The 26,465-nt window shown below is 40.5% G+C and overlaps 1 pseudogene; it reads right to left on the bottom strand.

Annotated features, from left to right (window-relative positions):
- Positions 1–273: 273 nt before the first annotated feature.
- LOC120293421 lies at positions 274–4,109 on the bottom strand (annotated as a pseudogene).
- Between the last annotated feature and the right edge of the window lie 22,356 nt (positions 4,110–26,465).

The following is a 26,465-nucleotide window of genomic DNA, read 5'->3' as shown; positions in this document are numbered from 1 at the left end:
CTCCACTGCAGCTTTTCGTCTCTCTTCTTCTTTTTCTCGACGAAGCTCTTCTTTTTGTCTCTTTTTCTCCGCCTTCCAAACAAAAAAACCAGAGAAGTTGGTAAAGAAAAGAGAAAAGAAGAGATGCTACTTAACCAATCAAATAAAGCAAAAGAAACTAACTAGTGAAAATGCAATATCAAGCTCAAATACTTACCTTAGATTCTTTCTGCAAATACTACTCCTGTCGCTCTGATTCTCGCCTTTGCTCACGTAGCAATCTCTCCTCTCTCTCTGCTGTTCACGCATCAACCTTTCTTCTTCCTTCCTTCTTTCATGATCAAATCTTTCCATCTCTTTCCTCATTCGTTCCTCAGACTGCAATAGAAAAATACAGGATATCAGTACATGCCAAAGTTTTATCCACAAAGCTCACATATCCTTAACACTCAGCACAACTCTTCAAAAAGGAAAAGGAGGAAAAGTGAGGGACAGGGAAAGAAAATCAGTCAATGTCCAAAGTTTTCTCTCGATCTTCTTCGCATTAACAGGTTTCAGTATCCTCTGTTTTCCGCATCCACTCTCATTCCATCCACTTTCCTTCATTTCGCAAACAAAGACTAAAGAGAGAATCGAACCAAAAGGAAACTCCTTTTGTCCCTTGTCACACTTTCATTGAGAACTCATGACGATCGCGACCCAATGTGAAGGAAGATGGAAAGTATGATGACAAAACAATGCCGAATACCTCCGATAAAACTCCAACATTCATGCAGAGAATATCCACTTAGGTTTAGTGCGATGGTTAATCTTTCTTTGTTTAATATCAGTTCTAAATGTGACCTTGTAAGCAAAGAAGGTTGTTATATTTAAACGAAATCAATGTTGTGAGTTCCCACCCATTGTAAAACAAGGAAGTAGGTACATCGACTGAGCTCTAGTCAGTATGACCGTTGTCCTCCACGAATCAATCGAACAAGAATGCACACTAAACCACAGCGCCAATGAATCGTCAAGTCACACAGATTTGATAATGCAGGCTACCTTTCCTAATACATAACATGAGGAGGCAATTATATTGTTGATGCAGGGAATGACCTCTTAGTAAGACCAAGAAAAGGCTGCAGTGAATGAACGATAGAAAATGCTGGATCAGCGGAGATTGACTAATCAATGTGTGATATTCACTAATCGACCATATATAATAGAAAACTTCCCAGGGCAAAACTCTGTCAACATCCACGGCCATGTACCGTTCCAAGTGATTCACAGAACACACACCTCTCTCATTCTTCCTTCTTATAGCCAGCACGGAAGTAGACTCCATGCTATTTATTTGATACATGTACAAGCACGAATGTCGGCTAAAAGGTTACCTTTATACCCAGTAGTGCCATTAACTGAAAAATGAACTCTGGGTGACCAGGCCAAGCCGCTCCTGTGACCAAGTTTCCATCGGTGAAGCAGCGATCGATTGGATCAGGTTCTAACCATGTGGCGCTGGCTAGTACCACGTCGAGCTTCGCAGCAGGATATGCTGTACATTTCTTCCCCTGCAACAAATCACGATGAATACACCGGTTATACCCTGATGATCTCAAGATACAATAACACAGAATGCCATTCAACTTCAGAAAATTTTCATGTCAAATGCTAAAACTCAACAGGGCCTCATATTCCACTGGCTCTAATTTCATTTCATCACACTTTAATACCACACCAATCTGTTGAAAAGCCTTATACATTTAAACTTGAATAGCAGATAAGGGACATGTGCCTATATCCGTGACTTTTTCTGATACATTCTACCTTAGTGTTCGATTGAAATATGGAGAAGTTCACAATCACAGACACCAAGAGTCGCAGTTAAAGTAGTCGCCACCACAAGAAGTTCCTCAAGATCATTATGAGCATTCTCAAAAGACCGATGAATTTATACAGAAACTCCTACAACTGCTACCAGATAACATGCTAATCAACAGTTTTGTCCCATTATTAATATCCATTATCCAGAAACAACCTTGAGAACACCAGCAGCAGCCAGAATCTGCTGCCCATGGCAAATGGAGGCAACTGGCTTCTTGGCCTCCATGAAATCCTTAACTAGAGCAATCACTTTCCCATCCAAGGCCAAATATTCTGGGGCACGACCTCCAGGGATGACAAGGGCATCATAACTTGAGGCATCCAAACCTCAAAGTCAGCTGTAAGAGTAAAATCATGGCCAGGTTTCTCGTTGTAAGTCTGGTCACCTTCAAAATCATGAATTGCAGTTGGGCAAGTGTCACCACTCTTCTTCTTGGGGCAGACTGCATCAACATGGCACCCTAGAGCTTGAAGAGACTGAAAAGGTACGTATACCTCATAATCTTCCATGTAGTCCTATAATAGCAAGCCATGGGCAAAAGGTTTTATCAAACTCCGATTAAACTGTATGGCCTCGTGACATGTTAAGTAGAAGCGAGCTCGTGACAAACCGCCCAAATTCATGCACAAGCGCAACTACTCATAATGTCTTTTGCTCCCTTTCAGATAAAGTATAAATTCAACAATATGAGCAATGTAACTCGTTTTTCCTATTTAGTCATTCTTTGATTGAAAAGTGAATTTGATTAGTTGAATACCAGAAAATAAAATAAGTTAAATGAACCATCCATCAAGGATAAGGATAAGTATTGGGTCCATGACAATCTTCACCTGGAATTGCTTAAGAGTAACCAGCCACTTGGAAGGACTACTCCTCCTGTGACAACTAACCCTGACAATCATAGACTCACCTAGAACAGAGATCTGTAATGTTGTTTAAAACAGAATGGCGGTAATTGACCCATGAATTAGATGGAACCAAATGCGGATTTAACTGAGTGGCTCAACTGCTATTTTAATATAAAGAGCTAATCCAATGCAAGCTAGCACCAATTCTTTTCAGGAAATATTTCTCTTGAATAATATTTTCACATATCATAATTACCATACTTCACTTCCATAACTCAAATACCGCTGACTCATCTGTACCACCAGTTCAGACAAGGACACAAGTAAATTCAACTAATCATCCCAATTATGTAATTAACCTTTATAAGCTCAATAAAATGTGTTACAATCCAAAACGACATCACTCTGCACTTTTGCCGTCCATAACTCACTCTCTTGAGAAACTAGAAGCTTTAATTGACAGCCAAACAAAATGCACCGGAAAATGAAAAAAAAAATTGAGTAATTTATTTGAAAACATTTTCAGACAATACTCTTGGAGCACATTCCAATACCGATATAGAGAGGTTTGGAAGTATCCAGCGATCCATAGCAGAGAACCAGCTCCAAAAAGCTCAAGTAAATAGAAAAAGATGGATTACTAGTCAGTTGAAAAGAAATAGAAGCAGGAACACAAGTCATATACGCCATTACTGCCCAAATGTTCAGTAAATTCTCAACACATACCCCACATAAAAATAAGATCCGTTTTTCCGACCCAGTAATGCTGCTGCCCAAAGCCTTCGCAAAAGACTGGATGAACTCAGGATGTCCAGGGTATGCAACCCCAGTCACAAGATTGCCATCAGTAATACAGTGTGACAGGCTCTCAGGCTCAACCCAGTGAGCACCTGCAGCAATCAGTACAGGTCCCACAGTAGGATATGCTGTGCACTTGCGACCTTTAACAATATTTGCAGCAGCCAAAATCAATTGGCTATGACAAATAGTGGTAATCGGCTTTCCAGCATGAGAAAATTTGCTGACGAAGTCTACAACAGATTGATCCATCGCAAGATACTCCGGAGCTCGTCCTCCTGGCATGACTAGGCCATCATAGTCACTGAATTTGATTTCAGCGAATGTGGCATTTAATGTAAAATTGTGCCCCCGAGACTCGGAACAAATCTGCACAGCGTAGAAGGTAAAGCTCAAAAAGGAGTAATTAACGCCTACAGATTGAGAAAAGACAAACCAATGTCCCAGCTCTTTAAGAGCTCAATGGAGATTAAAGATGATATATGTAAGCAATAAAAGAAATCTATGAGGCTGAAAGTCTGATATGTAAATTATCAAATGTTGTAGTATGGTTTCTTCTATATACACATGAGAAAAGAATTACATGAGTATTTTGATATTGTTAGTATAGATAGATGTTGAAATTATTAAGAAGTTCTCAGTAAACTGAGAAGATATTTTAAATACATCATTGATTTTTTCTTGCGTGTAAGAAAAATAAAAATGTCCATAATCTCCTTGCAATCCACATTACTTCCAAAACAAGCGCCGCATCTTTTGTAACAATGATATGTCCCCATACTGAATGCGTTTGTGAAAATAGACAATCATACAACATCCCTTTGAATTCCTAGGCTACCACACAGAAATAGATACATTACAGGTTCTCACAGCAATTGGACAGTAGATTATTCCACGGATAACAGAAGTCCAAGGACTTGGATTGCTGAAACTAAAATACAGGTAATGACTTAACAAAATGCTTGAAGCAGAACGGGTATCTAGACGATTTTCCTAGTCAATGAGAGTTAGTTATGGACACTGAGATGTATAAGGCCAATGATAAGTAGACAAGTATGACTGTGAGATGTTGACATATGCTGTAAGGGCAAAGAGTGTTCTCTTTTTTCTTTTTTAACCCAAAAATATGAAGAGGACACTTTTTGAATGCTTTGAATTTCATGTGAGAACATGAAGAGACTTGTTCTAAATCATGCTATTGACAGGACTGTCTTCTAGTTCAGTTAGGTCTTTCTATTTTCTTTTGTACTTCATCTAATTTTAATATTTAATGTGAACTTAATGAGTAGCTTGAAATATTTTTCTATTTATACCAGTGCTTACTTATCACGTACTCTTTTTGGACATTAGTTTAATGACTATGATACAATGACATACATGCTCTTCAAGTAATAGCCTTTTTCAACTCGATGTAGATCATGCTCAGCATTTCTAATTTAATTCATCCGCCTCTGCAATATTCACATTGATGTAGAACAATCATAAATGCTTTATGAATTTCCTTTCTTTCTCAAGAACTTGAGATGAGATCACATGTAGATGCTCAAACAGCAGATTCTCATTGTCACCTAGTGTACCTGGGACTCATCTAGCACATTCAATATGATGTAGTTGACAATAACTACCAAGGAGAGAGAAGCGAAGTTTGACAGGGCACATGAATTCAATCAATCATTCAACAATAACAGGTCTCATTAAAGTCTGCTAATATCAAGCGGAAAATCAACAAAACTAGGAGTAAGGTTTTATTCCCATCGGGGTTGGCAGTCATGTCATGTAACGCAGGCATCGCTAAGAAAGTGAAATTTCAAAACGCCCATTGTACTTTGGACCATTTAGAAAATGATCAGAGTATGTATATTTTTTCAACTCAATCAGAGGCCATGTACTTCTCAAATAGGCGAAATAGCACTTCTGCAGGTCTTCTGCAAAGAGTCAACATCACTCATGATTGTTTCATCCCTTCCAGCACTATCTTCTTCATCATCATAACATATATCCTGGTCCTTTTCTTCTTCGACGAACTATATCAAAGGAATCCAATAGAGAAGGTTAATATCGCATCATGGACAATGCACACTTACAATACTCAATCAATGACACGCTAGGGATGAACTTTCGATTAATGTGTCAACTAGTTGCACAAAATTCTCCAGGGCAACATGTAATTGGTTCCAGAAAATTTGTATATGCTGTTTTCATTTACATTTCAGAATGCGGCAGCTTCAAAAACACGTTTGGAAAGACACTGGAAATTATTTTACAACTTCGACAATGGAAAGCATGTTATGAATGAAAAAGAGTTCAAAGCTGAAAATGACATTTTGGTGTATCCAGTATTTATTCATTCTAACAAAAGCACAGATCTTTGGAAGGAAAAAGAAAAATTCTATTTTACAGCTTTGATGGAATACAAGCATATACTCCCATTTTTCATCCCGTTAGAGAATTTTCATTTTCATTCACACGTTTCCAAGAAAACAGAAAACAAAAATTAAAATACTACCAAAGTACTTCCACTTCCACTTCCAATCAAGGACCAAACATGCAAAGCCAGGAACCACAATGCAGGCAATTGGCCAGATATTATTTTGGCTTTCAGATGCAAGAGAATGAAGATGATCGTGAGGAAAGGAGCTGACAGAAGCCAAGAATGACAAAGAGTAAAATCCATGGAAGGAATAAGACTAAATAGGCACACTCCTAAGTGGTCCAAGCATGGACCAGAATAATCAATTATGGTCAGCCACTAGGTCTAACACCAAATTAAGCAGTTGGACAACACAATGTTAACAATTTGCAAATCATCGTGAATCACTATACCTTGTCCATATCATCTTGCTCTTTTATAGTAAACCCACTAGCAGCAAGTTCTTTGTCCAAAAAACCAACAGATTTGCTTATTGAATAAAAACAAGGTCTCTTGCTTCCTTCCGAATCTTCCTCGAATTCTACCGAGTGGAATCCTAATGCAAATGTGCTCCATCCTTATCCGACTATAAACCTTAACATGAATTCTACTGAGTGGAATCCAAAAGAAAAAGAAAAAACGAACCTCCGGACGTACAGGAGTCGCCAATGGGGTGCCTACGGTGGGGCTTGAGAAGGCGACGGCGGGAGGCGATGGCGTCGGCATCGACGGCGTCCGCGTTCGGGAGCAGGGGCGATTCGCGGAGGAAAGAGAGAGAGCGACCTTCGTTCGCGGAGAGGGAGGCCAAAACGCGATCGGGGTTTGTCGGCGTCGGGTTAGCCAGCAAGGGCGCTCCGCGGAGAGGAAAGAGGGAGAGAGCGGAGCGAGGTCGCGAGAGGGAGGCGAAAGGGGCGTCGGCGCGGCGTCGGGGAAAAGGCGGAGGCGGAGGGGCGGAGGCGTCGGCGTCCGCGTCCGCCCGGAGTTGGGGGCGACGGAGGCAACCAGCGGAGGGGCGTCGGCGTCGTGGGCAACCAGCGGAGGAGAGCAGACGCGTCAGTGGAGGTGGAAAGGGCGTCGGCCTCGGCGTCGCAGGCAACCAGCGGAGGAGAGAGAGCAGAGGCGTCGGCGTCGCGGGCAGCCAGCGGAGGAGAGAGAGCAGAGGCGTCGGCGGAGGTGGAAAGGGCGTCGGCGTCGCGGGCAACCAGCGGAGGAGAGAAGAGGCGTACGTGTCGGGCGGAGGTGGAAGGGCGTCGACGTCGCAGCAACCGGCGGAGGAGAGAGAGCGAGAGGAGGGGAAGAGCATTCGGAGAGAAGCCTGCGATTTTGTTCTCTCGCAAACGGAACGGAGAACGGGGAGAACGGGGAAAGAGAGAAAGAGAGAAGAGAGAGAGGACGAGTGGACATGTCGCAGAGGAGAGCAGAGGAGAGAGAGCGTCGAGTGGTGGGCCCACGAGCGGCGCGCGCAAATTTTAAACGCCCGACATCCTCGCCACGTGGAGCCACGCGTCGATCGCGAATGGTTTAACCCACCGCCTACGTGTTGGGTTAAACCCACCCAATATTTTCTCGGAAGAGAAGACTGCGAGGAAGGTGAGAGTAAATAGAAGAGAGAAAAAAAGTACAAAAAGAGAAAAGAAGAAAGTTCTTCTTCTTCCTCGCAAGGCTTCGCCGCCGAATCCGCCCGGCTGCTGTGCAGCACCGCCACTCTTTGCTCCGCCAGCCACCGTCGCACCCGCGACGCCGGCGTGGGCCCGAGTCCTCCACAATGCCCCCGCAGCACTCGAGCCCGCGCCGGTCATCACCTCCGCGAGCTCGTACCGCCGGTCTCCGAGTAGCACCGCCGTTCCGTCAGCCCATTTTGCACCGTCCTCCTTCCAGCGACCCGGTGCACGACGCTCTACAACACCACCAGACGCCCGACTCCTCCGTTTGCCTTTTCGTCCTCTGTTCCTTTTGCGGGTTCTTGTGCTGCCCTCCGACGCCTAACAACCCTCCGGTTGCGCTGCTCTCCGCCTGAGTGCCGCCTAGCCAACGTTTGCAGCAACCGCGCCTCGGCTGCGCCACCTCTCTTTGCTCTCCTTGCTTCGATTGTCGCTGTGTCCGCATCATTTCCTTTCGGTGAACCCACAGCAGCCACCTCCGCTCCGTTCGAACGCCACGCCTGCGACAACCAGCGCCCGACACCCACGGCAGCCCACCGTCCCGCAAATCGAGGCCACAAGCGACACCCGCGACATCGTTGCGGCGCCACCCCCCACTGCCGTTTGTCGATCAACCCCGCGCCACCCTCCGCCGGCGCCGACCAACCTCTGCTCGAATCCTACGCCCGGCTCTATTGGTTGTCCTGCGCATTGTCATTTATTTATTCATTTTAATTTTTTTTATTATTGTTTAAGTTAGAATATGGTTTGTCAATGTTGATATTCGTGCATTTTGTAGGCATTATCCGCTAGAATTTTGCTTGGAATTAATATAATTATTAATTTAATCCGAGAGATATTGGATTATTTTTTTAATTATATTAATTTTTGGGCTTTTTGGTAGAATTTTAATTGTTAAATCATTATAATTATTAATTTGATCCGTAAGACTTGGATGAAATTTTTAATTATTTTGATCTCTTTATCGTGATAATTAGAGTTAGGATAATCGTTAATTTGACTGTGAGACAACAAGTTATTTTTCAATTATTTTAATCCTTTATTTTGTTGATAGCTTAGATTTAATATTTATTCAATAATTACTTATCTTTTTTAAAAAACTAAAAAATCAGAAAATCAAAATCAAAATCAAAATTCTACATAAGCATATAGATTTAGTAAATCAGACATGTAAGTTTAGTAAATTAGAATTCTTTTTCTAGGATTATATTTTTAGGATTGCATTTTTAGAAATAAGTTAGAGTCGAACCTAAATTTTTTAGGGTTTTAGATAGTGTTCGCACATTTTAATTATCTCTTTTTCCAAAAAAATAGTTTTCTAAGAAAGGATAGGGTTTAAGTCAAATCAATCCCTAGAATAAATTAGAAAATTATCCCTTTTAGATAGATTAATTAGGGTTTTCATAAATTCCGAATTTCAATAATAAAAAATGCAAAAATACTAGGTGCATGTTAACTAGTTTGCATAATAGAATCATTTAATTAGAATTTGTTCATTAGTGAAATTAGGTCATGAGGTGCATGTTAATTAGTTTGCATAATAGGCCCATTTAATTAGACTTTGCATATTAATAAGATTAAGTCATTATGTTAAAAAATGCATTTTCATAAAAGAATTCTGATTTAAAAAAAAAAAACCCAAAAATTTGCTTTGTGTGATGCAATTTATTTATTGAATGTTTGAGGATCCATGTGGTCACTTTTTGCATGATAGTAATTTAGGTTAAAATAAATCAACTACCTGCAATAAACATTTTTGAAAATTAAAAAGAAATAGTACCGAAAGGGCATTAGAGAGATCTAGTGTAACCAAGTCCCCATACCCTTAGTCTCTGGTTCGTAGGAGTAAATCTCACATTATTTTACTTAGGTGTCTAATTGACCTACTATAAACCGATTAGTGGTAACTCCTAGTTATTAATCATTTGCATGTTAGATAATTGAACCTTAAGTTGCGATTTGGTATGGGCTTGGGAGAGTCTCGAGCTAAATTTAAAAAAGTTAGTAGTCCATTAACCTAGTTTTAGGTGGTGCACCCGAAAATTAGGTCGTAACAGTTTGGCAACTCCATCGGGAACTTGTGTTAAAACACTTAGTGGACTTAGGCCAATTTTCTTTTTCTTTTAAAATGTTTTTGTTTGGCAGCGAGGATTCCAAATACATCCCTACCTAAGATTTCTAAGGTGTTAAATGTTCTTGTAGATGGGAGGTATAAGGGGAGAAGTCTATGCTAACATTTGTCTTGCAGGTTGGAGTGTGGGGTTAATGATTTATTTTTCCATGATTAGAAGTGTTGTTTGCATTTAAACCGTTGTGCATGTTTTATTGTTTTTAGCATTACACTATTTCACACACAACCTGTGGCCGAACCTGGGCTACGATAGGATTTCTAGGATGGTGTTGAGAAGGATACTTCCTCCAAAGCGAGACTGATATGTAGAGATTGACCTTCTTTTCCCCGAAAGTCTTTTCATGGTGTCAAATGTGTTTGTCCATATCTGCGAGACTGCGTGATTATTGGGTATTCCATTCGACTGAGCCGGGGCTAGAAGGACCTGGCACATTAATGCGAAACTGCAACGGTCGAATCATCCTCTTAACTCCACTTTATTAAGCCATCAAGATAGAAATCAAGCCTTACATTTTATACGTGTGTCTATGTGATTGGCATCCCTTTTCGGTGAAAGTAAATTGAATAAATTCTTCACAATTTATTTATTTTCTTGCAATTTTGTCGGTCTATGACAATAGGTTTCGTCATCAGTCTTGTTTTATATGTTATGGGGAAAACCAACATACAATTCATTTCCACTCCCAAAAAGGAGCTCAAGAGGTGGTTAGACCGGTTAGATCAAGATGGCCAAAGATATGTGAAAGCCAGGATCGCCCAACTTCTCCTCTATTAGAGATCAACATTCACTCTGGTGTGATACAGGCATTCCCTCACTTTTGGTGTCCATAAACTTTCACCTTCATATTTGGTGAGTGCGAATTGACTCCAACACTTGAAGAATATAGTGTTGCCATTGGAATGCCCCTGGAAAATGAACTTGTTAGACCGCCTATCGGTATAGATTCTATTTCTGAATTATCACAATTTTTAGAAATCGAAACCGAAAGAGTAAGAAAAATTGTCAAAGCTAATTGTTTTGCATGCCCATTTTTGTTTTTGGAAAGATTGTTTTGCAAATTAATGATTTCAAAAGCTTGGATTTTCATGTTAGCATTTTTCGGGCTAAGTGTTTTTCCTTATTGGAGAAATGCCATTAATCCTTCACTTTCATGGGTGGTCAATCGTGTTTGTGACGGCTTAAATTATGTTAATATGGTTTTAGCTGAAACATTTTTGTCATTAAACCGTTTCAAACAAAATGAAAAAAGATCATGCGTGCCCTCCCTGAACTTTTACAAATATGATTTTTCTCACACATAAGGGTTTTGGGCACCTCATGAAACAATTTAAGATTGACGATTTTAGGCACCCCATACAAAAATTTGCGGTCTTAAAACGTTTTCTCTGAATAAACAGTACGTCCGTTGGATTAATTTTTTGAAAGATCCTAATCCTAAGGCATTCCTATGGTATACTAAATGGTTCCAAGTTGAGGAGGCTCGTTTCTCACACAAGCATGATGAGCCAATCTCATTGTTGGGCCTTTCTGGCGTGACTTCTTATTACTCATATAGGGTGGCCCGTCAGTACAAAACTCTTCAGGAAGTTCCTCCACCACTCAAGATAGAGTTGTTCCAAGTTCGTTTTATTTGAACAAACTATAACTACTTCAACGAGATCCAGATGATCATTGTCTCATGGAATGAATGCCACCCAGAGAAAATTTTGGTGCCCAAGAGACTGAAAGGCGAAGAAGGAGTCCACCATGCGTCGGCATTCTACGTTCCACAACACCGGATTCCTACGGCCTTACACCTAATGGTCCCTGATGTGACTAAAAAGCCAACTCAAAGAGCACAAATTGAGCATCTTAAACGGAAAGTGGAAATGATTGAAGCTGAAAATAAGAAGCTTCGTAAAGCGTTGGAATCCCGAAAACATATAAAATGAGATGTTTTCAATGTTTTTAATTTTTAGTTCAATGTTTAGGGACTTGAATTTCAATTCTTAGTTCATTGTTTGCTCTAATGTTTGTAGTGAATTTTGAATAAAATCAGGCGATTAGACCATTGTCATGGGCCATTTTTTATCTTGTCATTGGTTCTTACATTACCTTTTTTTTTCATTAGGTGACAAGGGATCCGCCACACTCTCCCATTATTACGCGATCAAGGGCTAAAATGGCCGACCAAAGCGAGATGCGCGATCGCATGTCCTCCAAGGAAAATCAACTCCAATAGCTAGCTGACTCTATGCAGCTTATAACAACTCAACTTCAATCCCTTTAGGTGAATCCGAATCCTGCACATGCTCTCCTCGAAATGGTAGCCCCAAGGCCGGCAAAGAGGGCCCAAATGAGTGATGACGAAATGCCTGAGTTGGAAGATGACATGGTCCTTGTTGGAAAGGCCAAGCTTGACAGTGTTCCCAAGACAGATCAGGATGAGTGCGTTGCAAAGCTAGAAGAGAAAGTAAGACAGCTACAGGAGTCTCAAAGCTCACTTCTGTTCGACCTCTCGGTCTATGAGAAGGTCAAAATGCCGAGCAAGTTCAAAATGCCCGAATTCGAGAAGTATGACGGGACATCTTGTCCGAAATCTCATTTGCAAATGTACCACGTGCGCATGGCCCAACCGTAAAAAATGAGCCCCTCATGATCCAATCGTTTCATGCAAGTTTAACCGGGCCTGCACTAAACTGGTACGTTATGAAAAATGTAAACCTCCTCCAAACCTGGAATGAAGTGGCAGACGCATTTCTCAAACAATACAAGTTCAACATGGACATCGCGCCTTCCCAAGAAGACCTAGAGCGGATGGAAAAGAAAAGGAGTGAGTCATTTAAAATGTATGCTATGAGATGGAGAAATTGATGAAATTGTTTGTGAAGACCCTTCCATTCGAGTTCCGTAACTAAATGGTCAATACGTATGTCGAGAGCTTCAATCAGCTTATTCTTGTAGGAGAACAGATTGAGATGGGGATAAGGGAATGATGATTTTCTGAACCATCTACTAAAAGATTCTCTACCAAGAAAGAGAAGGAAGTTGTTGAGGATGTGAATGTGACCTATAGCCCGGAAAGGTACTAATCGCACCCGGCTATCCAAATGAATCAAAGGCAACAACAAACTGCTGGTTGTCAATCATTTGCCCAAGCAAATAATAGAAGACAGTTCTCTCCTCTCTCTAGATCTCCATCTAAGGTGTTGGCGATTCTTCAAAAGAAATGTTTGCTTTCTAGTGGGCGAAGCGTCCTAACCGTGAAAGCAATTGAGGTTACGACCCGATGAAGAAGTGTGACTACCATAGCGGTGAACTGGGGCATTCAATTGATGAATGTTTCACCCTTAAGCATAAGATCCAAAACCTCTTGGACACGAAGGCCTTTTCATTTCAAACTGCTCGATCGAATGTCCAAAAAAATCCGCTACCAGAGCATGAGGGTACGATGAATGCTATCTTGGAACATGATGCCGGTCGAATCAAGAGCTTGAAGGTACATGTGACGGACACCTTGGGGCAGCTGAATGATGGATGGGGTGGCATGGACAGGCCTACACCCCCGGAGATGGAGAACCCTGATGATGTGCTGGAAGGGGTTACAAACTTGTTTAACGACCTCATCATAGGAGCTGTTGATGAAGGAGCCCACGAAGAGATGGGCCTTGGCCCACAAGAATAACTTTTTACTGCTTTTGCATATTCCCCGTGTGGGAATTTCTATTATTTTCGAGAGATGTTTTCAGTGATTAAGTGTTGCATTTTTTCCATCCAATAAATGTAATTGATTGATGAATTTCAATGAAATTACACGTTTTATTTTGAGGGTATGATGAGGTACATCAAACTAGCCCGGTGATGATATCCAACCGATAAAAGAAAGGAAAAATCCATGGAGAATTCTTAGGCACAGGCTTCATCATGCTTTCGTGTCAAATTGTTTCAAAAAAATGCTTTTTCAAATGCTTTAAAAAAATTTCAAAAAATTTTCAAAAAAAAAAAAATTAATTTACTCTATTTGTCTTTTTAACCCATTTACTCTTTGTTTCAAAGACAGTCTTATAACAGGTAAAGGTATGGAAATGGTCAATTTGATCCTGGGGCCAAGTTCACTCCAATTAATGGTGGCCCGTATGTGGTAAAGAAGATACTTCCTAAAGGTGCCTTGATCTTGGCAGAAATGCATGATCATGAGTTTTCCACTCTAGTTAATTTTGATGTTGTCAAGAAGTATTATTTGTGATAGAATTTGCCATGTCATGTTTTGAGCGCAAGCATTTCTATGATGAGTAAATTGCTTCAATAAATTGAATTGTTCAAATTTGTTGCAAATTTTGCATATTTTGCTCGATGAATTATGTGAGATGAATTGAATGTGTCAAATGAGGTACTTTAGAATAACGAAAGGCAAGCCTTATTCCATATAGTGTTTCATACACTAACCCCCAGTGAGTTGTAAGAAAAATTCCATGCCCACAAAGAAGAGGGCTATCTCGCAAAGGGTACGTCAACCAAGGTGATGAGAGGCATTCTTTTCTCTATCCCAAACATTATAGGTGATCAATTGCTCAACCCCTTTGAGCCCTATACACTTATGGAGATTCTTTTAAAATTACCCTTGTCAAGGATCATCCCATACTGGGGCAAATTTAAGATGAATAGTAGGAGTCTTTTTGCTCACACTCGCATCAATCTTCGAGCATCGCTTTTGTAGTGCAACTTACACAGTAATTCAAGCGTCTTAGGATGATAAAGAACAGTTTTTTCTTTATCCGACACACTTTTGACTATTGCATAGCCCACTTAAGCCTGTAAATTCATTTCATATCAAACTTAGTTGGTGATCATCCCCCACATTGGGACAAGATGAAAGACAATCATTCAAGTAGCATGGTCTAAAATACTGATAAAAGAAGACTGTGTAAGTCCAAAGAGAAGAAGTGCAAAATAGGGGCATGAAAAAGCAGTGTGCCTGGTAAAAGTAAGGTCAATGCCCAAAAAGAAAAATCAAACACTTGAGTCGTATCCCCAACAAGGTGGTACCCAAAAAAAAAAAAAACTCTCAAATGCTGTTGCAATCACTGGAATTGTGATAAAAAAATCTTCGACAGTGAAGAAGGAAAGTGGTAGAAATGTCAAGATGATCACCAACTTTGACCCTCCCTTAAACACTTTTTGAGCCTAATGATCCTTTCATTTCTCAACCTGTGAACCAAGCCTATGTTACGTCCCTTGTAAAGTCTCTTGTGATTATGGCACTTGAATTAACCTAAGAGTTCAGATGTTTTAAGCATCGCTCGAAGAAGTGCGAGCAAAATTATTCCTTTCTCATTTTGTAGGGTTCTTGACTTGTAAACCTAGAGATGATTACAGAATATCGCTCATTCTTTCAAAAGCCTCGACTCAAAGAGTCCCTTTTGTTAAGCCGTTGACTAGGCCCAGATTACGGTCCCTGTTAAAGACCTCTCAGATTGGTAAGGTCGTACCACTTGCGGGATTGCACAAAACCTTGTGGTTGTCAAAATACTGCATCAAAGGTCAGGATGAAACGACCCTTTTTAATGAGGATGAGTGCAAAGTCCTTTTAGATCGAAAGATCCTTCATTTAACACATCCATGACACTCGTGTGTTTAGATTCAAATATTCTTTTGAGATATCTCACAATGGAAATTAAGTGATGCAAGATTGATAGAAATTATCATACATGAACCACATTTGAATTAACGCATGTCTGTGAATGCATATTGCTTTTCCTACAACTGTGTTTTGCAGGAAACTCATCCACAAGAAACAGAGATGTCACCAGGTAAGTATATCTCTATCTATATATTAAATACTTGTCATTGTATAGGTATTCATTTTCAAGCACCGGCACTCGATGGAGTTTCCCCCCAAAGAATTTTCCCAGATTCATCAGGCGACCGTAGAATGGTACAGGTCCTTGAAATGAATCCGTGTTTAGGTGACCGAGAATGGTACGGGTCCTAGACGACACATTCGAGCGACCGTAGAATGGTAGGGGTCCTAAACAACACTTATTCAGGCGATCGTAGAATGGTACGGGTCCTTGAAATGAATCCCAGTTTAGGCGACCGTAGAATGGTACGGGTCCTAGACGACACCTATTTAGGCGACTGTAGAACGGTACGGGTCCTAAAAATGAATCCCACATGTTAGGAAAATAGATTTAAAATCAATCCAAATTGCTTGCCAAACATTTTTTCAAAATAAAAAGAAAGGTACCGAAAGGGCGTTAGAGAAATCTAACGTAACCAAGTCCCGTACCCTTAGTCTACGGTTCGTAGGAGTAAAGTAAATCTCCGTTACTTTACTAGGGTTTCTAATCGACCCACCAAAAATAGATTAGTGGCGACTCCTAATTAAAAAAATTGCATGTTAACAATTCAAACCTAAGTCGCGAATTGGTATGGGCTTGGGAAAGCCCGAGTTAAGTCTAGGCTTAACAATCCATTAGCCAAACCCTTGGTGGTTCAAACCCGAAAAAAATTGGTCGCGACAGCTTGGCAACTCCGCTGGGGACTTGAGTTAAAACTCTTAGTGGACTTAGGCCAATTTTTCTTTTCTTTTGAAAAATGTTTTTGTTTGGCAGCGAGGATCCTAGGTACGCCCCTAACATTTAAGGTGTTAAATGTTCTTGCAGGATGGGAGGTATAAGGGGAAGTGTTTGCTGACCTTTGTTTTGCAGGGAGATGTAGGAATGTATGGTTTATTTTCATACACGAAGTGTTGCTTGATATAAACTGTTGTGCATGCCTTGCATTTGCACTACACTATTGCACACACAACCTGCCGCTAGACCTGGGCCGCATAGGATCATTTAGGATGGTGTTGAGATGGATACCACTCCGACCACATGCTCGCTGATGCAGTCGCCCATCTCAATCCCGAAGTTTCTTTCATGGTGTCAAGAGTACCCACCTCGGTCCGCATTTTCGCGACCCGGGTCGGCTCTTTGACTAAGCCAAAGTCATGAGGACCCGACATAGTCCACAAGCTCGTGGCTAGTCTGATCATCCTTGTGGCTCCACCTTGATAAGCCTTATAGATTAGAAATCGAGCCACTTACCACACGCATGTCTATGTGATTGCCATTGATTCTCCTTGGTGAAGTAAGTGTTCTTTCCCTATACCATGCAATTTATTTTGTCATATTCTTGGGTCGGTCCATGACAATCTAGGTCAATCATTGATTTGATTCATTTGTCAATTGGAAATGAAATGAGAAATTCCTAGGGAATGATGCATTTAAAAAAAAAAAAAAAACTTCGGAGAATTTTTTTTTACATCATGTCTAGAAATTTTGGTTTTACTAGGATATCCATTTTTAGGAAATTCCCTTCTTGCATAGACTTTTCATGAATAAATGAAAAAAAAAAAAAAAATAGAAAAATCGATTAGATCATTGTCATAGATCGACTTTCTATTTACCCTCATGCTTACATGTTCCGTTTATTTGAATTAGGTGATTATGGAACAATCCCGCTCACCCATCTGTTCATGATCGAGAGCTAAAATGACAAATCAAAAAGAGCTTATCTCATCAAGCAAAAATGCTATGATCTATCTTCAATGAGAAATTGTGACTCTAAGGAGAGAGACAAGAAGACTTTTTGAATCGTATCATTTTCCTGAGGTAGCCAAATTTAATGTCATCATGAAGAAACCAGTGACATATATAGAGAGAAAATATTTGACCTGAAGGGTTCGCCTCACAAGATCAAGGAGGGTGAAGAATTCAAGTACACATGATTCATGGTCCTAAGTTGTTCCATTTCCTCGTTTAATTAGGGGCATGCACCTTCCCTTGCATGTGAATTCTTATCGTTTTTAGGGATTGATTTCAATTTCTTCTGTGCTTGAGCATCACATTCCAATAAATGTAATTTGATTGATGAACATCAATAGAATTACAAGTTTTGTTTTGAGGACATGATGGGGTACACCAAACTAGCCCGGTGACGATATCCAACAATGAAAAGAAAATATCATCCAAGGAGAATTCTAAGGACTGGACTTCTTCATGCTTCCTCATCCAAAATATTCCTCAAAAAGAAAAAAAAAAGATCATTTTTCAAGCCATTTCCAAAAAGCATGCATTATATTAGCCTTGATTAATTTCCTGACGCATTTACTTTAATGTTTCAGAGCATTACTTTCTTGGCCCGATAAGAAAGCATCTGAAAAAGGCACATCAGGTTGCAATTGGTTCAATTGTTACTCAACAAGTTTCTAGAGAGTTAATGTCGGTCACATCTCGATATTACTTGAAATATCCATCTTGAAGGGCCAAACAAAGTGTGTTCCATTTGCATGCTTGATGGAATTTTCATTCTCGCCCATTAAATGAGGGCAAGTTAAAGAGGATCATCTATCTTTGGTGAAAGAGGTACATCTCGTCTTTGAACATAAATAATTTTGGGAGATGACGCTTTGTTCTTTTCCTTGCGGATGACGAATTGGGGGCAGTACAAATTCTAGTAGTGACATGACTGAGACAAAATCTCAATCCGAGCCAAAATGGTTGTGCAATTTGAATTTACTTTGAGTTGCATAGTATCCTATTCATGCATGTTCTCTTGTGCAGGGGCAAAAGCAAGAACGGAGTATTCATCAAATCACAAAGCAAATTTTCACTTTTGATTGATAAAGACAATCCAATGACATCTATTGTTGAGACAATCCCTTTGTGGAGCAATCCCCTGAATGAATGCTTAAAACCATGTTTTGAGTGTAGTAAATTGTTTGTTTTGAAGTCACAAACGCTTTTTATGCTTAAAGTTGCTGGACTCTTTTGAAAAGAAAATTTTCACATTGATTTAGCTCACCAATTTCATGTGGAGATTTGTCAAGATAGACAATTTAATGGAGTGACATCAATGCTTAAGAATGCTAAATGAGACGTGTCAGTATGATGAAAGGCAAGCCTTATCTTATACACAGTCCCCTACTTATACACTTGTGAGAAGAGTGTAGAAAGTTTCATATCTACAAGGTAAAGAGTTCTCTCGCAAAAGGTACGATGACCGAAATGATGAGAGGCAATTCATTTCTCTATCCCAAACACTACATATGATCCATTGCTTAACCCCTTTGAGCTCCATACACTTGTGGAGATTTTTTCAAATTATCCCTGTCAAGAACCACCCCACATTGGGGCAAGTTGGAGGTAAGACAGCATCATGAGGTAAGGAAAATGAAAAGAAATTTCTTGCTCTCACTTGCATTAAATCTTCAAGTCGTGCTGTTACATTGAATTCATATGGTAATTTAAGTGCCTTAGAATGACGAAGAGCAATTCTTTCTCTATCGTATTCACTTTTATCCATTGCATAGCCCATTTGAGCCTATGAATTCATTTCACATTAAACCTAGTTGGTGATCATCCCCCACACTGGGACAAGGCAAAAGGCAGATGAAGACCCTTGAAAGTTCGAGTGTCATTGTTTGACGCATGCATAGAAATCAAGTTAGAACTAAGGGGCATGAAAAAGCAGTGTGCCTGGTAAAAGCAAAGCCAATGCCCATGAAAAAAAGTGAAGAAAAAATGAACAAGAACTAGGGGCATGAAAAGCAGTGTGCTTGATAAAAGCAAGGTCGATGATGCCCATAGATGAAAAAGAGAGTCAAGATAAAGACTATCTGTTGTAAAAAGATTGTATCTCCAATGGAGCAATACTCAAAGAACTCAAAAGTTGAGTTTTTACAATCAATGGGACATTTCATGAAGACAATCCTCGATGATGAAAAAGAAAACTGGTGGCAATGCCAAGATGATCACCAACTTTCACCCTTTACACACATTTTGAGCCTGATGATCCTTTCATTTCTCAACCCATGAACCTAACCTATGTTACGTCCCTTACAAAGTCTCTTCAGATTAGGGCACGTGAATTAACATAGGGGTTCACATGTTTTAAGCATCGCTTGAAGGAGTGCGAGCAAGACTACTTCTTTCTCATTTTGCAGGGTTCTTGACTTGTAAACCCGGAGATGATTGCGAAGCTATTCTTTCAATAGCATTGACTCAAAGAGTCCCTTTGTTAAGCCGTTGACCGAGCCCACATTACGGTCCCTATGAAAGACCTCTAAGATTGGTAAGGTCGTACCGCTTACGAGAAAACTCGGACCCTTGTTAGTATGATGACAGTGAGATGGAGTGATTCTCATAAAATAGCCTCTAAATGAGAGTGAGTGAAAGTCCTTTCTAAGCGAAGGTCTCTCATTTGGTATTCTTAGGAAATCCATGTCATGAGTGAAGATTGTCTTGAATGATAATTCTCTCCAGTGGAAATTTGGGTGATGCAAAGGTCATTATGCATGAACCCCGATTGAGTTGATGAAAACCTTATTAAATTTTGAAATGTGCATTCTAGAGTAACTCAGATTGTCTATCTCTTTGATGAATGCATATCAGTTTTTGCTCTAAATCATGTCTGACAGGTAATTCAAGTTCCTTTCAGAATGTTTCATGATATTAGAAGATGAGAAACCTCCATCATGAGGTGAAAGACCTCCACAGGATATCTAAATATCCCCAAGAATTATAGATATCACCAGGTAAGTATATCTCTACTTTATTCTAAAATACTTGTCATTGTGCAGGTATTCTCTCTTAAGTACATCGACACTTGACTTGGTCAAGCTGTCCATTTTATCGAACTGGCATGCTTCCATAGCCCGGATTTCTTTTATCGACCTGGCGTGCTTTCGTAGCCCAGAGTCCTTTACACCGACACTCAATGGAGTTGTCCCCAAAGATTTTTCCTCCAAATTCAATCTGATTAAGGCGACCGAAGAATGGTTCGGGTCTTGGTCGGATGATTTCTATCGCAAGGCTGGGCGACCGAAGAATGGTTCGGGTCCTAGCCAAGCAAAACCTCAGTTTAGGCGACCGTAGAATGGTACGAGTCCTAGACAACATTTATTGCTCTAACAGGTGACCGTAGAATGGTACGGGTCCTGGAAAAGCAATTTTCTCATTCAGGCGACCGTAGAATGGTACGGGTCCTGGAAAAATAATTTTCTTCGTTGAGGCGACCGTAGAATGGTACGGGTCCTTGACAACACTTATTCCTTATTCAGGCGACCGTAGAATGGTACGGGTCCTGGGAAAGCAGTTCCTTACAAAACCTTTCTGCCGTATTGGGCGACCGTAGGATGGTACGGGTCCTGAGAAAGCAGCTCTTTTATGCCATACTGGGCGACCGTAGAATGGTACGGGTCCTGGGAAAGCGGTTTCTTCACAAAGTTATGTTACTATTCTAGGCGACCGTAGAATGGTACGGGTCCTGGAAAGGTAACGCTCACTACCTCGAATTACTCTATCCTCCTCGAAGGTAAGTTATTTCAGGTAAGTTCATCTATCATTTGCATTAGTATTTTCATGCATCATATAAATTGCATTAAAAAAATGGAATTCATGTTCCAACAAAAAATCATCCATTGCATACACATAACCAAAATTTAGGTCTCAAATTATTTTTGAAGGCAACCTCTTCGAGCTCACCTTCAAAGAGGGGCATTGTTGACACCTAAATTTTGACGATTTAGTTTATTTATTTATTACATAGAAAATTAGGGGTTAATTTTATTAATTGCATAGCATATAGATTTATATTTGCATTTATTTTGTTATTGGCATTTTATTTATTGGACCAGTGCGAACGGGTTCAAATTAGTTGGACTAAGCCCACGAAGCGAGCTGGTTGGCCCAAGCCCATGTTTTTTAATTATCTCGTGAAAAAATAAAAATTTTGAAATTTTTCCGGGATATGAATCTTTTTGGATAAGAGCACATGTGTGAAAAAATATTGCGATTTATCTTTGCGAGATTTGGATTTCGAGAAAATATTCATCGTAATCTTAAATTTTTATCAATAGTGATCGGTTGGTGAAAATGTATCGCGGATGTAGATTTGAAGGGAAATCGAAAGCTTATCTCTTACCCCCCTATAAAAGCAACCGTGTACGACGACACCAGGGAGCTTCTCTTGGTCAAAGAAAAACATAAGAGAAAAGTCAAAAGGTGAAAAGAGAGAGGAAAAGTGCTGACAGCAGCAGGGGGAGAGAGAACCGTGCGTGGAGAAGGGGAAAAGCAAAAAGCAAAAAGGGCGAGAGGATTGGACGGGGACTGTTCAATCTTCTTCTCCATGCATTGCTCCCCCCACGCGAGCCAAAGTCCACCGTGCCTTGCTACCCGATCCACTGACACCGGACGCCTCGCCGTGCTGCAAGATGTGCGTGCGACCACCGCCGCTCCTCACCTTCCGCGAAGCCCGACGCCCTCCTTTGCTTTCCGCCGGTAATCGATCTGCCCAACACCGCCTGCTGTTACTCGGAGCCGAGGCCCCGCAACCCGTCTCCGTGTGCTCGTGCCCCGTGAAGCGGCGACCCATCTACGCCCTTGGTGCGCTCACCAGCCATTGCCGCGTCCCGCACCGACGTTGTTGCTCCTCCGTCCGAGCCCGATCTAGCTCCGGATTCCTGCGCCGTGGTCCACTCTCCCGGATCTCACGATCCCGACGGACCGCTGAGCCCTTTTGTTCCGCTCCGCTCCTGCTCGCCCGACGACACTCCACCCTCGGCGAGTAGGCCCAAGCCGTGCTACGGCCGAGCCGCCTTCCCGCACCGACATAGCGCCGGTCTCCGTCCACGAGCCCCGACGACCCGCGCCACCACGACGCCGAGCCTCGCCGTGCCTCCTTCGCCGGTGATCCCCTGCCGGACCGCGCCGGTTGCCGTAGGTGACGCCACGAGCAAGCCGTGCTTGGGAAGGAAAAAGAAAACAGAAAAACAAAAAGAAAAAAAGAGGAAAATCAATTAGGTAGTTTTCTTTTTATTTACTTTATTATTATTTTTTATGTTAGTTTCATTTATTTACTTTGTTTTTTTAGTAGGATTATTCCTGAATGAATGGTTGAGATTCTGACATGAGACTGCCTATGAAATTAGGAATTGACAGTCCGATTTTCGCGCCCAAAATCCAACTCGCAATCCTTTATAAAAATCGACAATCCAATCTCAAGCCCAAGATTTGATTCATGATTTAATTTAAAGTTGGCCAACCCGATCTCATGCGCGAGATATGGTTTGTCGATTTTTAGATATCAATCTTATCTTGTTTGATTTCATGGCGTTAAGTTGGTTGAGTCAATCTTATTTTTGTAAATAAAATCCAAAAAAAATATGAATAAGGATTAGGTTTGTTTTTATTATCTTGCATGTTTAGGATTGCAATTTTATTTCGAATTTTTAAATAAAAAAATCCAAAAAATGCATAGGATGTTAGTTTTAAATTTGAATTACATGTTTAATTATTTGACAATTTTAATTTCGAATTTTATAAAAAACACAAAAAGAAGTCATCATGCATATGTCATATATAATTAGGACATTGTCATGGCATATTAGATAAAATTGCATGTTTCATTTTAGATCATCTTTTTTAGATAAATTGCATTTTAGATTTAGATAATGTTTTAGTTTAAATTAGGATTTAATATGACTTAATCCCTAATTTAAATTAGATAGAATCTTAATCTAGCTAGATCATTTCAAATTTCATAAAATTTGGCTTAGGATAAATTAGTTGCAATTTCTAGGATAGATTGCATTTTTAAAATAAAAAATGTCATTTGCATGTCATATAGATTTAGATTCATACAATGCACGTCATTTAGTGATTATTGTTAGGTTAATTTCTAATTAGAAATTTACCGTCATCAGATTAGGTCATTTGATAAATGTTGCATAACATATAGCTCACATGTCATTTTAATTGAAATAATCGTGTACGTCATTGCATTGCATCGCACGTCATTAGAATTAAGTCATTTGGGTTAATTTAGATTGCACATTTAATTATTGCATTTCTTTTATCCATGTCATATGGTTTAGGCTATATTGCCATGCCATATCACTACATGTTAGATTAGTAACATTGCATTGCATGTAGATTAGATTCTCATTAAGAAAAGTGAAAACAAAATTGGGAAATTGCGTGTTAATTAGAAACCATATCTAGGGTTGTTGATGTGGATTTTAATTTAACATTGCAGATGCTTTTGTTGCTTTGAGGTAAGTTCTGCATCATTTAATTGCTTTCTTGGGTGTTAAATTGGTGGTTTACGCACCTGCATGAGCACCTCACATGTTAGGAAAATAGATTTAAAATCAATCCAAATTGCTTGCCAAACATTTTTTCAAAATAAAAAGAAAGGTACCGAAAGGGCGTTAGAGAAATCTAACGTAACCAAGTCCGTACCCTTAGTCTCGGTTCGTAGGAGTAAAGTAAATCTCCCGTTACTTTACTAGGGTTTCTAATCGACCCACCAAAAATAGATTAGTGGCGACTCCTAATTAAAAAAATTGCATGTTAACAATTCAAACCTAAGTCGCGAATTGGTATGGGCTTGGGAAAGCCCGAGTTAAGTCTAGGCTTAACAATCCATTAGCCAAACCCTTGGTGGTTCAAACCCGAAAAAAATTGGTCGCGACAGATGCCAAGGTACGTCTTCTGCCCTGTGCGTGTATAGGCAGCCTATAGTATAATGGTTTACTAATCGGGCTTAGTGGGGTAGAACTCGCTGAGACGTAGTCTCATCCGGTTTGGGGAAAAACATTTCGGGACCCGATAAGGAGCTGAGGAGGAGAAGTCTAGGAAGGAGATCTTGGAGGTGAAACTTGAAGGGAAGGATTTTGAAAGAAGAAGATAATCCCGAGATGAGTCTTGAGTATGGCCTGGATGGATTGAGATCCTATCTTCTTTTGAGATCTCCATTTTGATGTGAATAGTTATGAAGTGATTTGTGTTTTGTATAAAAGTTTGGTTATAAATTTCAATATGAAAAATATGGCCTGCTTTTCTATCCCATCGTTTTATTGTGCAGGGATTTTAACTGTTTTCCGCATGTGCTTAATAAATGAAAGGGTCGGCGATAATAGTCTGGGATATCGCATTATAAAATCGACCAAGTGAGAAGGATGTGTTCGTGCCCGAGGATCGGGGCGTGACATAAACAGTACTTGAAACCACTCCCTCGTGACTTCTAAATGTTCCTTTACTACCCCCACCAACTATTATTGAAGCAGAGCACCTGTTGAAAGGGATTCAACGAAGCCACCAGGATGAACCAATGCAAGGGACTTCTCTCACCACAGCGCTGATACCTGCAACAGCCAAAATGAAAGGGATTCAGACTCAAATTTTGGAATTACAGCAATCAAAGAAGCTGAAAAGTATGAGATTGACACTAAAAGTGAGTGCTGCCAACAAGCTGAAAAGGTATAATCCCGATGAGACAAGGAGTTTGGTACAAGAGAACTTTGATGACACACCTCATGGAAACACCAGTCTTTGCAGCAGAGGAAGCTGAACAATGGGCTATGGTGGCTGACCCTCAACAACCACCCATCCACAAATGAAGTTGATTAGCTGGAACTGTCAGGGTTTGGGCAATCCCCTGACAGTTCAAGCTCTCAAGGCCATAATGGCCAAGGAAAATCCCGGCATTGTATTCTTAATGGAAACGAAGAACAATGAGATAATGCTTCAAAGAATTCAACGCCGTTTACACTACCCCGACTCTTCTATTAGCAACCCAATTGGTCCGCTGGAGGTTTGGCAGCTTTTGGAATGATCGAGGTCTCCTTAAGTGTGGTTCACTCAACACAAGACTTTTTGATATTATACGTAGGGATGTGCGGGAAGACGAACTATGCGCATCACATGTATCCATGCTCCTTCCATCTATCGAAATCGCCAACTTCTATGGGATGAGATAAGGGAGATAAGCTACTCTAACACTTTACCTTGGAGTGCAGTGCCGATGACTTTAATGAAATAATCTATCCATTGGAAAAGGTAGGAAAGCGAAAAGCAGACCCTTATCGACTATTTTCGTTTAGAGCTGTCCTAAATGATTGCTCTCTCATGGAATTAGAAAGCAAAGACTGCGAGTTTACTTGGATGAACAACCGCGAAGGGGATGAGTTAGTGAAAGAACGATTGGATCAGGTGATGTGCACGTTGGATTGGCATTTATTGTTCCCCGAGCTGAAGTTTATGCCCCTGTTGTGGGATCGATCATGGTCCCTTACTTCTAACACTTCAGCAATTTACAATAAACGAAGGAAGCCTTTTACTGAAACGAGATGAAGAATGCCGAGAGGTTATTTCCACGACATGGAATTCAAAGCGGGGACAAGATTCTGGTTTGATACCAAAATTAAAGGCTGTCTCAGAAGCTTTGGCTAGGTGGAGTCGATCAAAATTTTCAAAGGGACATCTCAAGGTGACCGCCTTACAACAAAAACTACAAAATCTTAGAAACCATTAGCATTGCAACTTTGACAGAGTGGAAGCGTCTAATTTGCGAGGGGAAATCAGACGAACTTGGCAATAGGAAGAACAATATTGGGCTATGGGTTCCAGGATTAACTAGTTGAGATGGGGAGATAAGAATACAAGATTTGTCCATGCAACTACACTTTAAAGCAGGCAAAGGAACAAAATTAGCATGTTGCAGGACGACCACCAGAACTGGGTGCGTGACCCTTAGACTCTACAAGAAATGATGTCTGACTTCTTTGCAACATTATATCCAACAGTGGGTTATCGAGACTACGGGCCTATACTTTATCAATGCCCACAAGTTGTTGCCACAGAGATGAATGACTAGTTAACAGCTTTGGTCACGGTTGAGGAAGTTCGCAAGGCAACATTCCAGTTGGGAACGACAAAGGCTCTAGGCCCTGATGACTTAAAT

Source organism: Eucalyptus grandis, chromosome 5 (genome assembly GCF_016545825.1).
Source record: "Eucalyptus grandis isolate ANBG69807.140 chromosome 5, ASM1654582v1, whole genome shotgun sequence".
Lineage (NCBI taxonomy): Eukaryota > Viridiplantae > Streptophyta > Magnoliopsida > Myrtales > Myrtaceae > Eucalyptus > Eucalyptus grandis.
The sequence above is the reverse complement of the archived record's forward strand: the minus strand, read 5'-3'. Positions and strand labels throughout refer to the sequence as shown.